We start from the raw sequence: 7,703 nt of genomic DNA on the forward strand, positions 1-7,703 counted from the left end.
AACTAAGTTGATACCAGCTTTTAATAATGCCTCCCCTCAAAATACTCCTCTATAGATATTTTATAATTTACTCTTAGAAATGGTCCTTTTGTCTCTGTGAAAACCATATATGAACAGGAATGCAAAAGTACTCATATATTTAATGTTATTGATATTACCAAAAAATGCCTGAAAAGCAAAAGTAATTAATATTCCCAACAGCATTATAAAAGCCATTTATGAAAAACTCATAGCTAATATCATACTCATTGGTGAAAGACTGAAAGGTTTCTCCCTAAGAGCAGGAGCAAGACAAGACGCCTGCTTTCACTGCTGTGATGTACTGGTAGCTTTATCAGGAGCAATTAGACAATGAAAGGAAATAAAAGACATCCAAATTGGAAAGGAAAAAGTAAAACTATCTCAATTTGCAGGTGATATGATCCTGTTTATAGAAATTCTCAAAGGGGCACCTGGGTGGCTCAGTCGTTAAGCTCCGGCTTCAGCTTACGTCATGATCTCACAGTTTATGAGTTGGAGCCCTGCGTCGGGCTCTGTGCTGACAGCTCAGAGCCTGGGGCCTGCTTTGGATTCTGTCTCCCTCTCTCTCTGCCCCTCCCCCGCTCATGCTCTGTCTGTCTGTCTCTCTCTCTCTCAAAAAGCATTAAAAAAAATTTAAAAAAATTCTCAAAGAATCCACGAGAAAGCTACTAAAGCTAATAAATGAATTCAGCATCATTGCAGGGTGCAAGACTAACACACACACACACATACACACGTACACACACACACACACACACACACACACACACACACAAACAACAATTGTTTCTAAATACTTGTAGTGAACAATCCAAAAAGGAAACTAATGAAGCGAATCTATGTACAACAGCATCTAAAAGAATTAAATACCTAGGAATAAATTTATCAAGAGAGTGTAAGACTAGTACACTGAAAACTAAAAAATATTACTGACAGAAATTAAAGAGACTTTAAATAAATGGAATACATCTCATGAAAAGGAAGACTTAATATCATTAAGATGTCAGTATTAGCCAAAGTAATCTATAGATTCAATGCAATCCCTATCAAAACTTCAGCAAGCTTTTTGCATAAATGGAGAAGTTGATTCTTAGATTGATATGAGTAATCAAAATATTTTAAAATTAAGAGCAAACTTGGAGGACTCACAACTCAATTTCAAAACTTACTGCAAAGCTACAGTAATCAAAATAGTATGTAGTGGCATGAGAATAGACAGAGAACAATGGAATTGAATTGAGAGTTCAGCAATATACCAACACACAGTCAATTAATTTTTGACAAAGTTGCAAAGTCCATTCAATAGGGAAAGAACAGTCTTGTCAACCAATGATGCTGAGACAACTGGACATGCAAAGGAATTAGATTGGGCCTCTACTTCACACCGTCTACCAAAATTAATTCAAAGTGGATCAACAACCTAACTATAAGAGCTAAAACTACAAAACTCTTAGAGGAACACAGAGAGGTAGATCTTCAAGATCTTGAATTGAGCAATAAATTCTTAGGTACGACACCAAAAGCATGAGCAACAAAAGTGAAGAAGACATTAATCGGACTTCGTGAAAATTAAAAACCTTCATGTCTCAAAAAACATTATCAAGGAAGTGAAAATACAACCTACAGAATGGGAGGAAATATTTGGATATCATATATCTGATAAAGGTTTGATATTCAAATTATAAAAATGACCCTTACAACTTAACAACAAAAAGATGGCCCAGTTAAAAGGCAAAGAATTTGAATAAACATTGCTCCAAAGAAGATATGCAAATATGCAGTAAGTCAATAATTGAAAAGATGTTCAACAATATCAGTTGTGAGGAAAATACAATAAAGAGCACAATGAGATATCACTTCATACGTACTAAGATACCTATAGTAATCATTTGTAAAAACCTGAAAAGCAACAGAAAACAACTGTTTCTGAGAACATGGAGAAATTTGAAATCCTTGTTCATTGCTAATGGGTGTGTAAATGGTGGAGCCATTGTGAAAAGCAGTTTGGTGATTCATCAAAAAGCTAAAAAGAGAATTGCCACATGACCTAGCAATTCTCCTCCTAAGCATACACTCCAAAGAATTGAAAACAGGGACTGAGCACATACGTGTATGTCAATGTTCGTTGCAGCATATTTACAAGAGTGAAAAGGTGGAAGTGATCCAAGTGTCCATTGACAAATGAATGTGGTATGTGCATAAAATGGAATGTTTTTCAGCCATAAAAAATGAAGTTTTGATCAACGCTACAACATGAATGAACTTTGATGGCGTTATGTTAAGTGTAATAAGCCAGACCCCAAAAAACAATTACATAGTTCCACTTATATGTAATATCTAATATAGGCATGTTCATAGATTTAGAAAGTAGGGGCTAGATGGAAGGGGTTATAAGAGTGCTTAATGATTGTAGAGTTTCCGTTTATGGTGATAAAAGTTTTAGAAATCAAGAGTGGTGATGGTTGCACAACACTATGAATGTAATTAATGTCATGAATTGTGCACTTAAAAATGGCAAAAAAATGCATGAGCCTTTCCCTTTCTTCACATTAATGACAACACTGAATAGAAAAACTTATTAACTATCAACAATCTGATGGGTGAATAATGATATTGCTTCAATTTGCACTTCTCCAACCAGTGGTGAGAGAAAATATTTTTTCATATTTACTGACCACCTGTGTTTCCTCATCTATGATTTTTCCTTCATATTTTTTCTTTATATTTTTTGCCCATCTTATTTATTTATTTATTTTTGTGGGGGGAAGGACAGAGAGAGAGAGGAAGAGTCGGAGAATCCCCAAGCTTTGCCCTGTCATAGCAGAGCCCAACATGGGGCTGAAAACCACGGACTGTGAAATCATGAGCCAAAATCAAGAAATCAAGTGTCGGATGCTCAACTGACTGAGCCACCTAGGTGCCCCTGTTTTGCCCTCTTTTTATATTTGTTTTCTTATCAGTTTGTAAGAACTCTTGTAATATTATGAGTGTCAAGATAATCTCCCCTATGTATCACAATATTTTTTTTCTCTTCATTTATTTTTCCTTTGAAACACAAACCTTTAAAAGTCAATGAACATACTCCATACAGCTATGGATAGAAGTTGAGAGCGTTCTTAATACTAGTTTTCCAAAAAGATAACATTAGATAGATGATAGATAGATAGAGTATATAGATATAGTTTATATATATATAAGTATAGGTACAGGTATATGTAGGTATAGGTATGGGTATGGGTATAGGTATAGAAAAAGATATATTTTGGGTGCAATGAAGAAAGGAGCATGGTGTCAGCAGCCTATTTCCTTAATCTTACACTCTTTTCATGGAAGTCGTTGAAGGCTGTCTTTTGGATTTGACTGATTACAAAAACGGCATAATTGATCTCTCCGTGACTACGTCTTCTAGTACTTCAGGGCACCCTGCTTTCGTTTATAGCTCAAACGGAGTGCCAAAATTTTCGGTCCTTATGTGGAACTACAATAATTGTCATGTTCAATGCAAGTGTCCCAGTCAGTCCCTAAGGATCAGTCTTCTCCCTCTGCTCCCAAAATCTGTTCCCACCACCCAAAGCAGGAAGCTCCTCTTCATGGAAGGATATTCTACAGAATTTTTGTACCAAAATCTAGGTACTGTTTCTAACTAATTGAATAGTATTGTTGTTGGCAAAGGTACTTGTTAGTAATTTGTAGAATTAAATTTTTGTATAACAAGTCAGGTCATAAGTAACCTGATTGTTACTTTTGATTTGTTTCCATTATAGATGCCATCTATAAAGAAACTTGATGTTTTTACCCTTTTTTATAAGTCTCCAAAGAAATCACGAACAAAAAAACTTCCCCATAATAAATAATCTATACTGGCTAGAGAGTGAAGATGCCACCAAGAAAAACAGATAGCTTACTAAAGATGAAGATCAAGGATGATGAAGAAGCTTGGGAACAACAGCAATCTGATGGTGATGAGCTTTCTCTTCCCTAAAAGAGGAGAGTGGCACAGAATATTTTATGCTGTTAAAGTTCCATAGATAGTATTTGTTTGATTCCAATAGAAACTTCATATTTGTGATAGTGTCTTTGCTAATAGTGAGTACATACTGGATAATCATACTTGTCAAATAATCAATTTTCATCTTTTATTTAGTCAATAAACATTTGCTGAGGTTATGGAATCCTAGGATTCTACTCTTTCTCCAATATCAGCATAGTGTATGATTTGGGAAATTTTATATCCACAAAATTGATAAATTTCTTCTGCCTCCTTTGATACTTGACGAGGTAGTGAGGCTCTGTAATAACCAACATTGTAAACAACAGCAGCACTGTAGCAACAACAACAACATAATTCTCACTCAGCACTTTTTTTTTTTCCTTTCTTAACACGGTTTGAAAGAACAATGTATTAACATTATTTATTTGAATAAATCAGCATTAAACTTTTCCTTCTGACATATGAGTTAACATTGCCAATCATTTTACTAAGAAATACCTAATGCAGTGATATCACCTCGCACTGGTTTGTATATACAATTTGAATAGTTATATGTTTATGGTCATTATTTAATAACATGATTGTTTTCGTATTGCTTAAATCATAAAATAAAAATGAAGTTTTTCTGAAGAAAAAAATGAAGTGAAGTCTGAGAATGTTTCAACTGGAACAGGGTAAGAAGAAAACTGCTTCGCATCTTTGTGTGCATTTGTGTGTGTGCAGGTGTCAATTGACTCCTGTAAATACATTTGGTTTTAAATGCAGCATGTTAACTTACAGACCTGGTATCTGACTTTTGTTTGACATACTCTAATTTATTTTATACCATACAGCTTATTTTATCATTCGTTAAAATCCGGCATGCGATAAATCGCCTCTGGTTATTATATTACTTGTGGATCAGTGATATTACTTGTGGATCAGCAATCACTCATTCATTTTTTTATTAATTTTTTTATTAATTTTTTAACATTTATTTATTTTTGAGACAGAGAGAGACAGAACATGAATGGGGGAGGGTCAGAGAGAGAGAGGGAGACACAGAATCGGAAACAGGCTCCAGGCTCTGAGCTGTCAGCACAGAGCCCGACGTGGGGCTTGAACTCACGGACCGCGAGATCATGACCTGAGCCGAAGTGGGCCGCTTAACCGACTGAGCCACCCAGGCGCCCCAATCACTCACTCATTTAAAAACATTTCATTCAGTCAATAGTTTCCACAAAGAGGTTTCAATGAGTAAGTTTAATCTGTCTATTCTTTAGATAGAAATAATAAATGTAATTAGTTAACCTATCCTCAGTTTTTTAAATTTTGCTTTATTTTTAGTTAATACCTATATATTTTGAGAACAGCAAAGGGAAACTTGCATATGTATGTATGTATGTATGTATGTATTTTTAAATTTATTTTGAGGGAGAGAGAGAGACAGAGGGAGAGAGAGAGAACAGAAGAGGGGCAGAGAGAGAAGGAGAGAGAGAGAATCCCAAGCAGGCTCCTCACTGTCAGCACAGAGCTCTACTGGGGGCTTGAACTTATGAGCGATGAGATTATGACCTGAGCCTAAATCAAGAGTTGGATGTTTAACCAATTGAGTTACCCAGGTGCTCTGCCCGACCATAAGTAACAACATTATATTAAGGTCTACATGTAGAATATGTAGAATAACATAATTTATTTTCCCTTTTCTTATTGGCTTACTTTGCTTTTAACAATAATAGAAATACAAATTTTAAATAAATATTTTGGAAAGTCCAATATAATTTTAAGGGCTAGAAAATATGATTTATAATGTCGACAGCCAGAGGCAACCACTGTTGCCATATTGTCTTTATTCACTTCCTTTTTTATATCCTTTTTTATATTCACTTCCTTTTTACATCATGCTTTGTCCCTCAGCATATAACAATTGTCTGTAATGTTATTTTGTTCCAAATTGGTAGAGTCAGAGTAGGCAGCCTTCTTATGTGGTGGCTGGATTATCTCAGAGCAAGCATCCCAAGAGAAGCAGGTGAAAACTGAATGGCTTTTTCTGACCTAGCTCAGAAGTCACATCGTGTTATTTTTACTGTTAACGATAGAAGCCACCATAAACTTCTGCACATTCAAGGCAAAAGCTGAGACTCCCACCTATCAGTTGTAAGAGAATCAAAAAATTTTGGTTTGATTTAAAACTACCACAATACAATAAGACACAACTGTAAAGCAAAACCATAACTGGCTTTATTTTAATACAAGAAAATATAAACACTTCTACAGTGGAAAAGCCTAAGCTGTTTGTCATCTCATTTCACTAAGATCTCATTTCACTAAGAGCTCATATATTTAGTATGTGAGGATTTTTATAAACTTTCCTAATAAAATTGGAGGTCATGGTAGCAATGCTGAAAAGGGAACAGATTTTAGAGATACTTTAAGGGTAAAAATTTGAAATGTTGCTCCTTATATTGTTCTGAATGACAGCTAAAATTACTGAGAATTTGCTTTGTGCCAGGTAATTTCAAATATAATGATATGTGTTACCTCATATAGGTTTCCTAAGATACTTGAAAACATTGTGAGACTGTGGAATATTCCGTAATAGAATGAATTGGATCTGACACATTTATTTTCTAGAGATGTCCATTATATATCAAGAGAAAAAGGAAACTCAACAGTTATATATACACTATGTGTATGCATATATAATATATATAATAGAAACATGTCTAAGGATACTTATCAAATTGTTATACTTGGTATCTTCAGGAGTTGAGATTGGAGTAAAGAAAAGCACTTAATTTTTTTTATAGAATTGTTAGATCAAATTGTTAGAACACACATACATTGCTTCTGTAATAATAAAACAAATTAATGTATTTTTTTTGAGGGAAAGAATTGAGACAAAGGAAAATTGAAAGTAAGAAATGTAAAAGGAAGCCAGGAGTCTAACCAGGGAGACATGCAAGACTTTTAAGCCAGAGTACAAGGTGCTTTAAGAACTTGACGGAAGGAATGTTAGATCCTGCTGTCTTTCTTTCTTTCTTTCTTTCTTTCTTTCTTTCTTTCTTTCTTTCTTTCTTTCTAAATGTTTTATTTTATATTTGAGAGAGACAGAGAGATAGAGCACGAACAGGGGAGGGGCAGAGAGATGGAGACAATCTGAAGCAGGTTCCAGTCTCACAGAGCCTGATGCAGGAGTCGAATCCACGAACCGTGAAATCATGACCTGAGCCGAAGTCAGACACTTAACCGACTGAGCCACCCAGGCACTCTGATTCTGCTGTGTTCTCAAGAAGAAGTTCTGGACAAAAGCATGGTGAAGGAGCCCACTTGCGCAAAGACATGGAGAAAAAACCCTGAGAACTAAGAAAGCTGGCCAGGTTCAGTTTTGTAGAGGCAAAATGTCACTGAGCAAGAGAATGGCAAGTAAAGACACTGGATAAGCTGGGATGAACTCAGTTGTGAAGGCTTTGCATTTGGGCAGAATAATTTTTTTGAAATATTATGCTAACTTCTCTCTCCTCCCTCCTGTATTTTTGCCTTTTATCTCTTTAGACATTAAGTACATAGTTTTCTCTATGTTCATTGCTTTAAGGAGAATTCTGAGACACAAAGCTAGAATATACTGAGAATCTCAGCTTTTGCTTTAATTTTACAAATTCACAGGAGAATTTAGCAAATTACAATTCAGAATGAAAAATGTGTACTTCAT

This window comes from Herpailurus yagouaroundi, unplaced genomic scaffold, assembly GCF_014898765.1.
Source record: "Herpailurus yagouaroundi ecotype Mexico unplaced genomic scaffold, PumYag 162435, whole genome shotgun sequence".
Classification (NCBI taxonomy): domain Eukaryota; kingdom Metazoa; phylum Chordata; class Mammalia; order Carnivora; family Felidae; genus Herpailurus; species Herpailurus yagouaroundi.